The following is a 10,544-nucleotide window of genomic DNA, read 5'->3' as shown; positions in this document are numbered from 1 at the left end:
GAGTGATCCAAAGAAACAAACCATACAAGCTATGCAAGAGTGTGGACTGAGGCCGATAGATTCATTCCGATATATGAGTACAGAAGCAGGTGGTGAAGATGTATTGGGTCATTCCATGAAGGACCACTTCATCTGCTGTTATAAACTCAAAATAAAACCAATTGAGGGAAAGGATTCACAAAAAGTTGTTGATAACTTTATGAGCAGATGCAAACAGATAGTAACTTCTTCTTTAGAGTAAGATTGAATGATGAAGGAAAGGTTTGCTGCTTGTTTTGGAGAGACACTATGATGCTTGAGGACTATACAATCTTTGGAGATGTTATGGTTTTTGATACTACATATAGGACAAACAAGTATAATCTTATTTGTGCACCATTTGTAGGAATTAATAACCATTGGAAAAACACAATGTTTGCATGTGCATTTCTTGCAGATGAGACAATACTATCATTTGAATGGCTTTTTGAAACATTCAAGAAGTCAATGAAAGGTAAATGTCCAATAACTATATTTAGCGACCAAGATGCTGCAATTGCAGGAGCAATAAAAAAGGTACTCATGTTTATGTGACATTTGCACAACTTCTGTTATGTACTATTGAAAGAGCAAAGACTAACTAAATAAACTCATTGACAAGCTTTCCCAACCTCAACATGCTATGTTTATGGCATTTGAGTCAAAATGCAAATCAACAATTTGGATTGATGAAAGCTGATAAGGAATTCAAGAACATTTTTCACAAGTGTCTCAGTGGTTGCATTACAACAATAGAATTTGAACAAACTTGGACCACAATGACAACAAAATACAAACTAGAAGATGATCGCTGGTTCAACCGATTGTATAGTTTGAAAGAAAAATGGTGTACAGCATTTAGCAAAGACTTCTTCTCTGTTAGAATACTATCTTCACAGAGAAGTGAAAGCGCAAACCATGCTATTGGGTTTAAGGCAAGCAAAACCACTAGCTTAAGTGACTTCTTTTCAATATTCCAACAGACAGTAATAATGTGGAGAAGACAGGAAGAAAGGGATGATTTTGACTGTACAAAAGGAATACCAAAATCAGATCTCTGCATGAGTCCACTATTAAAACATGCTGCTTTAGTGTACACACATACTCTTTTCAGAGATTTTTGAGGATGAATTCAAACATGCAATGGAAAGTGCAATTGAACTAGTTGGTACACAAGGGAACATCTCTGACATACAGAGTTTTCCTCAATGGCATTGATGGTTCTTCTCAACAAGTCTCATTCAATTACCCAGAGATGACAATTGAGTGTGGATGCAGAAATTTTCAAGAATTAGGTTGGTTGTGCTTTCATGCCATAAGAGTTCTACACTTACATTCTGTCCAAAAAATTCCAGAGAAATACATATCGTCAAGGTGGACAAGATTTGCAAAAAAAGAAGATTGGGAGAAATTTGATAATCAATTGAGAGAAAAAGGAGAAATAAACAGCTTCACACCATGGAGGCTGCACATGATAAGGAGGTATGTAAACACGCTATACAATGTATCATTTTAATATACACTATATCATTTTAATATACACTATATCATTTTAACATACACTATATCATTTTAACATACACTATATCATTTTAACATACATTATATCATATCAATATACACTATATCATTTTAATATACACTATATCATTTTAACATACACTATATCATATCAATATACACTATATCATTTTAACATACACTATTTCATTTTAACATACACTATATCATTTTAAGATACACTATATGATATTAACATACACTATATCACATAGAAATACACTATATGTTTGTCTATATACTAACACATTAATTCCATAAGGTACTATAACCTCATATTAAAGAGCCACAGAATAGAACCAGCTAGAGCAGTGATAGAGGAAAGTTTCAAGAAAACAAATTCAAGAGTTGAAGAATTAATAAAGATAGAAGAAGCAAAAGCATCAGCAGAAAAAGCTAAAGCTCATGAGAAAGCATTACAAGAAGCAGCTGCAGCATTACAAGCTAATGAGAGTCAAGAAAACAACGCACAAGAATCACCACCAATACCAACAGTCTTGGATCCAGATAGAGCAGTCACAAAAGGAAGAGACAACAAGCGAATAAAGGGGCACTATGATTTATACAAGAAGGCCTCAAAAAAAGGGAAAAAAAGACACAAGGAGTTTGGAAGCATAACTCCAAAAGAACATATGTTCTAAAATACTTTACCAAGAGAACTATACAATGTTTTAAATCATTTGATATATTTATGAAGTACACTTTAACATACACTATATCATTTTAAAGCACACTATATGATTTTAACATACACTATATGATTATAATATACACTATATCATTTAAACATACACTATATCACTGTAACATACACTATATCATTTTAATATACACTATATCATTTTAATATACACTATGTCACTTTAACATACACTATGTCACTTTAACATACACTATATCATTGTAACATACACTATATCATTTTAACACACACTATATCAATTTAAGAAACACTATATCATTTTAACATACACTATATCACTTTAAGATACACTATATCATTTTAACATACACTATATGATTATAACATACACTATATCAGTCTAACATACACTATATTACTGTAACATACACTATATCAAAACGGACATTAATCAATTTTTAAAACTGTCATAGCCAAAAAGACTAACACAACACTAACATAATATAATTATCTTATACACTATATCATTTTAACATACACTATATCATTTTAAGATACACTACATCATTTTAACATACACTATATCATTTTAACATACACTAGAATTTCAACATACATTATATCCTTTTAACATACACTATATCATTCTAACATACACTATATCATTTTAACATACACTATATCATTTTCACACCCAGTATCATATAGAATGATATGTATAGAAAAACACTGTATAAAAATATACACTATATCATGTAGAATAACACTATATCATTGAAAACCACACTATATCACTACAAACTACTGTTAGAATACTAACACTATTTCTAAAATCATTCAAGACTACATAATTACATTGTTTGTAAACCTATTATATCAACACCAACATACTACTAGATTAGTAAAGATTGTTTGTAAAATTAGTGAAATACATCAATATAGTTTTACTTTCCAAATTTGACAGTTAACTCTTTCTTTGTTGTCTTCTTCTTCTTTGCATCCTCAACTTGTTTCTTCTTCTTCTCCTGCTGCATCATCTGTCTCAACTCCTCTTCCAATCTCTTACTCTCTTCAGCTTTCTTCCTTTTATTTTCTTCAATAAAAGCAACAATCTCTGATCTCTTTGATCTGAATGATATCATGTTTTGCACAAGCTCACTTCTCTTCTTATTCAGATCAGAAAAAATCATGCAACCACACAAAGAGACTCTTGTTGTTTCCTAATCTTCTCCTGAAAATAAAATAAATAAGTAAGAAACTATATATAAGAAAAAGATTAGATAACTCACTTAAAAATAATTATATATTAAACTTACATCATTCAAATATGGGCATTCAAACTCTTCAGAGCCTTCAAAAAGTAGCATAAGGACAAGTATGTACACACCACAATCCAAATCATATGCACCTTTTTTCCAGCTTCCTTTGATTCTGTCATTCTCCATAAACCCATATCATCACCTTGAGATTGTGGGATTTCATAAAATTGGAAAAAGACTTGAAACTCCATCAGCAATGATTGAACTGAGAGTCTCCATCATTTTCTTATATTCCTCATCATCATCCCAAATCTTATTATCAATGTAGAAAACAGTCCTTTTATTTGTGTCCAGCACAAACAGGACAAAATGATTACCTTCTTTCACCAAAACAGGAAAAAAAACCTACAAAATGGAAACAAGTATAAACTACACTATATCATATACAAACAAACACTATTTCTTTTTAATATACACAATATCATACCAATATACAATATATTATTTGAACATCCACTATATCATATCAATATACACTATATCATTCAAATATACACTATATCATTGTAACATGCACTATATCATTGTAGCATACACTATATCATTTGAACATACACTATATCATTTGAACATACACTATATCATTGTAACATACACTATATCATTGTAACATACACTATGCCATTTTCACATACACTATATCATTTTAACATACACTATATCATTTTAACACACACTATATCATTTTAACATATACTATATCATATCAATATACACTATATCATTTTAACATACACTATATGATATTAACATACACTATATCATACCAATATACACTATATCACATATAACCAGGCTATATCAGTCAAAACTCTACTATATCAGAAAATTGAACTTACATCTCTAGCTTGAGCAGTTATTTCTTCATCAGTCTGACTTCCTAGCGGAAGCTCAAACTGAATATAAAGCTTGCCCTTCACCTTCCTCTTGGGCGCAGCCTTGTTTGTTGCATCACCACCACTACTTCCACCACTTCCTGTATCATCACTCAATACAAGACGTGGTACATACTAAACTTCAATTTTCTTTTGAACCGGCTTCATCCAGTTGAAATCAATTTGTCCATCTTCAGTGAAGTAAAACTTGGCACTTATTGGATAAGTTTCATCGAGCAAACCACTCCCAAACTTATCACAGAGTACTTCACGACGAACTCTCTTCGAAATTGACTCATTATCCCAAAGAGCCAACGAGGGAGTTGAGTTGGAGGCACCCCATCACCAATTTGTAGGTGATGGAAGTAAATCAACTGCAACAATATTATACAACCACTATAATGCGCCCGACCAGCTTTAGACCACATCGAGTTCTTAAACAGAACATTTGCATACATCAATCTACCCAAAATATATTTACACCAATTGTAATGAGGAATTTTCCGAACCTCGTGTACAGCTAGAACAAGTCGCAAATCAAGCGTGTTATTTGCAACTGGAGCTAAAAAAGAAGAAAAGGCAAATAAAACATAAAGCTTTTTAAACACCTCCCCACCATCCACTAACTTCTTTAGCTCAGAATATACAACACTCAAACCAATCTGACCTTTCTCCCGATCAACTTTAAAATACTCCCTCCAACTTGCTTTTAAATCAAAATGCGGATTATCCGCATTAGGTCCCCTAGAGACATCCAGCACATCCTGTCCTTCAACCATAGGGAACTGAAAGACATCATAAACATCATATTGGTTCACTCTGAACTCTTTCCCATAACCCACCTTAAACATCCCCGAACCACCATCGAACCTATCCACCAACCATGCACTCAAAGCATTGTTAGTCCTCGTAATCTTCAAATGCAACAAAGAACCAAAACCTATTTCAGTAACAGCTTTTTTCTGCTCAGAAGTAAAAGCTTCATTCAACTCACAAAGCCTTTTACCACAACAATTAGTTCTGAACGGGTTTACAGTATTTTCTTAAGCAACACTGGATATTTTCTTCTTCTTCAAAGATTGCAAGGTTTGATTCAGACTTGAATCTCTTACCCTCTTCATGACTTTTGGTACTTCTTTTATTACTACCATTTGACCAACATTAGTTCTTTCACTAACACCAGGATCACTTCTTCTATCCTGCTGTCCAATGTGCTCTGCAATAAATAATTGTAGCATACACTATATCATTATAACATACACTATATCATTTTAAAATATACTATATCACTATAACATACACTATATCATTTTAACATACACTATATCATTATAACATACACTATATCACTTTAACATACACTATATCACTGAAACATAAACTATATCACTATAACATACACTATATCATATCAATATGCACTATATCATTTTAACATACACTATATCATATCAATATACACTATATCACTTAAACATACACTATATCATTGTAACATACACTATATCATTATAACATACACTATATCACTTAAACATACACTATATCATTGTAACATACACTATATCACTGTAACATACACTATATCATATCAATATACACTATATCATTTTAACATACACTATATCACTGTAACATACACTATATCACTGTAACATACACTATATCACTTTAATATATACACTATATCACTTTAATATACACTATATCACTTTGACATACACTACATCACTTTAACATACACTATATCATTTTACAATGATAAAATAAACTCACGTAATATGGATCGGGTGCACACTAAGTTAGTGTGCACCGGGTTCATATTAGTTTTTTTACAAAAAAAATTGAACTAAATAAAAAATATTCATACCGAAAAAAATATTCCAAACCGAAAATAATGTTCGGACCAAAACAAAATTGCGGACCAAAAATAATTGCCGGACCAAAAATAATTTTCGGACCAAAATTAATTTTCGAACGAAAATAAAATTTTAACTATATAAAAAAGTTTCAAACAAATTCGAACCTAAAAAAAATATTTTCGTACCTGGCAACAAAAATTTTCAGCATAATAGATTCTCATTTTTAAAGAACCCGTTTCAATGTTAAAGCGATCTCTATTCCTCGATTGCAGCAAGATGTGGCTATACTAGAAGTGATCATTTTGGGCCGGCCCGCTGGCCCGGCCCGGCCCGTTTTTGGGGCCCGGCCCGGTCGTTTTTTTTTTTGTTTTTGGGCGGGCTTTGGGCAAGCTAAAAACGACTTTTTAGTCTATTTTTTGGCCCGGCCCGTTTTGGCCCGCAAAAGCCTGCTAAGCCCGGCCCGAAATAGCGGGCTTTGGACACAAAAATTCGGCCCGAATTTAGGCCCGGTCCGGCCAATGGGCAATTTTTTTTGGCCGCGGCCCGGCCCGGCCCATGATCACCTCTAGACTATGCTAGGTTACTAGCTCTGATGACAAGGTTGAAAGAAGGGTCGTCATTTTGGAGTTATCTCGGCCGAAAGACTTTCAGCTAACAATATCAAGAGCACAAATATATACCCTGAACAAAGACAGTGATAAATGGCAACGTCCCAATCAAATGTTTCACAAGAACTGAGACAAAACTAAGTGGTGTGACTTTCATGGCGATCACGGTCACTTAACAGAAGACTGCAGGCACTTGAATGATAATCTTGAGGATCTTATAAGAAGAGGCTACTTCACTCAGTATAAGGCTCAGACTAAGCATGGGGATTTGAAGAAGCCGGCAAATCGGAACGTGCAATAGCGGATAGGCGAGATTCATGTTATCAATGGCGGTCCCATTCACGAAGGCAGCATGTCCGGGGTTAAAGCAAGTCGGAAGGAGTTCAGGCATCAGGTGAACTTCACTGAGAGCTTGCCATGGAGGAAGCCACCAGCGATGCAAGCCATGTCATTCACGTTGGAGGACGCTAGGCATGTTGTCTACCCCCATGATGACCCGCTAGGGGTCACCGTGAAAGTGTCAAATTGTTTAATACATAGAATCCTAGTGGATGGAGGTAGTTTCGCAAACATACTTTATCTCTCAACATTTGAGAAACTCATGATTGTTTGGGAGCACTTAAAACCGGTCAGGTATCCAGTTATAGGATTTACGGGAGCATTAGTAGTGTCGGAAGGGCTAATAACGCTACCGGTAAGAGTTGGAGACGATGAAACTGCCAGAAATGTCATGGCGGAGTTTTTGGTGGTAGATGTGCCAGGAGCATATAACGCCATAATAGGGTGTCCTTTCATCCATGACGTTCAGAAGTTGTGTCAACGTATCATTTGACAGTGTTGTACGTCTCTAATGGAGGAACAACATCAAGGCTGAAGGGAAACCAAGTAATGGCGAGATCATGTTACCTGACAGCTACAAAACAGACCGCTAGAAGAGTTCAAGTGGAAAATTTGAATCCGCCAACGCGAAAACAAAGAACAGCTCAGGGAAAAGCTCAGGCTTAGGAGGAAATAGTTGAGGTAGAGGCTGAGGTCTCTATGGAAGATCTGGAGTCTCGGCCAGATGATGGGCCGAAACCAAAGCCAGATGGAGAAATAAAGCAAGAAATGATGGCTGATGATCCAGCAAGAGCGGTCGCTGTCAGGATGGACATGGACCAAGAGGTCAGAGTCAACCTGGTGACGTTCCTCTGAGACAACACTGATGTCTTCGCATTCTCGGGGGATGAGATGCCGGGAATAGACCTGGCCGTGATGGTGCATCGTCTAAACGTCGACAACGCTATTCGCCCAGTGAAGCAAAAGAAGAGAGCTTTCGCGATCGAGAAAAAAAAAAGCAATTAAGGAAGAGGTGAACAAGCTATAAGCGGCTGATTTCATTGAGCCATGTGACTATCTTGAGTGACTGGCTAACGTTGTGATGGTTAAAAAAGCCAATGGTCAGTGGAAGATGTGCGTCGACTTCACAAAGTTAAACAGAGCTTGTCCAAAGGATTGCTACCCTTTTCCCTGAATAGATCAACTGGTGGACTCCACCAGCAGACATGCGTTGCTGAGTTTTATGGGCGTATTCTCGAGGTATCATCAGATCAACTTGCTGAAGGCGGATCGAAAGAAAACAACGTTCATAATGGATAATGGGGTATATAATTATAAATCCATGCCTTTCGGCCTCAGAAATGCAGGTGCAACATACCAAAAGCTGGTCGACAAGGTGTTCGCGGACTAGAAGGAGAGGAATATAGAGGTTTATGTGGATGATTCCATAGTAAAGAGCAAAACAGACCGCAAGCATCTAGCTGGCCTAGAAGAAACATTCAGTACGTTAAGAAAATACAACATGAAGCTCAACTCAAAAAAATATGTCTTTCGGGCAAGAGTCGGGAAGTTCTTGGGATTTCTGGTAAGAAAACGAGGTATTGAAGCGAACCCGGACAAGGTTCAGGATATCATGGATCTACCTGAGCCAAAAGGCGTCAAGGATATTCATAGGCTGACAGGATGAATGGCCGCTTTAACGCGATCCATCTCGAAGTCGGCCGATAAGGCTCTACCGTTCTTCACTTTGTTAAGAGGCAACAAGAAATTTGAGAGGGGAGCTGAGCAGAGTGAAGCCTTCTCGGCAGTCAAGGAACACTTAAAGAGTCTGCCAACTATATCAAGGCTTGAGACTGGAGATACTACGCTGCAATTATATATCTCGGCCTCTCCTAGAACAATCACGTTTGTGTTGTTAGTGGAGAAAGAGAAGACGCAGCAACCCATATATTTTGTCAGTCATATCCTTAACGATCCAGAGAGCCGCTACCAGCTGGTAGTTCCTGAGGAATTGATGCAACAAGTAGTTCCTGAGGAACTGATGCAGCAGGTAGTTCCTGAGGAAATGATGCAGCAGGTAGTTCCCGAGGAACTGTGAAACCAAACGCATCTGGAAAGGAACAGCAGACAGTTCCTTGAAGAACTATTGAACAAGAACTATAATTATGAATCATCGCTTAGGAACTTCGTTCTTCTTTTGGAGTTCCAACTCAGGAACTTCACTTATTATCTTTATAAAGCACCATTATTAATAACTGAACCTTACACACATAAAACTTATAAACTTTGTTAGTTATTACTTTAGTTTGTCATCATCAAACCCCATAGTGGCTCAATAGTTAGGTTAATTTGGGTTTGATGGCTACCGGAGCTGACTGTAATCACTCATTAAGAGTATCCGAATGTTTTTTCAAGACTTTAGGACACCTTGTACATTTTTTAAACTGTGAGGGCACCTTGTGAATTTAAGCAAGACTTAAGGATAGCTGGCAAAAAGAAAGCCAATTAATTCTTATGAAATTAATGAAGAAAAAAATGCAGCTAAAAGTTAGTCGAGGTAAAGACGTGTATAATAGTTTGTGGTTCATTGTGTTCTTTTGTTTTATTATCTCAAAGAAAAAAACTACAATAAAAAATCGAATGTAAAAGTTTTCATTGAGGAATGTTATCTAATGAATCTTAAACTCACATAATCAGACTTAAAAATAAGATGAAACGAGACAAGACAAAAGAAGTAGAGGAATCCTATCTAGATAATTCTAAAATAGTCGAGAAAGAGAGAAGAAAGATGGAGTGCATTTATTTGAAGAGGAAGATCAGGAGGGTGATAATGAAAATTCGAGTAACTTAGGGGTAAATTGGACAATTGAAAGTTGAAGGAAAGTGAAATGAAGGGTCCACAAACGAAAATAGCTAGAGAAATCTGTCAATGGGTAGTGTGAACTTGTGAATCAAAGAAATACTTGTTAAATAGGTAGTTGTTATAAAACTTATTACTTAGTAATTATCAAAAAAATGAGGCAACTAATAGGTGGTTGTTCACAAAATTTTCTTTTTATTATCATCAAAATGTGTTGAGTTTTGTATGTTATGTATGGCATTAGCTTCGATTTTGGAGAAAGATAATTTTTTATGCATGCATTATTTTGTTGTAATCACGGTAATTAGGGATAATAAAAGGATATCATGTGATCACAAGACACATAAGTTACGTGATAAACTCTATAGGAAGATAAACATTGGTAGAAATTGGGTTCACGAGACCAATTAATGAAATGGCTCTAATATTGCACACTAATGTTAATGTGAAATGGGTCCACGTAAGTCAAATTGTATTATGT

The sequence above is a fragment of the Beta vulgaris genome, chromosome 4 (assembly GCF_026745355.1).
Source record: "Beta vulgaris subsp. vulgaris cultivar EL10 chromosome 4, EL10.2, whole genome shotgun sequence".
Lineage (NCBI taxonomy): Eukaryota > Viridiplantae > Streptophyta > Magnoliopsida > Caryophyllales > Amaranthaceae > Beta > Beta vulgaris.
This window is presented reverse-complemented; position numbering follows the sequence as displayed.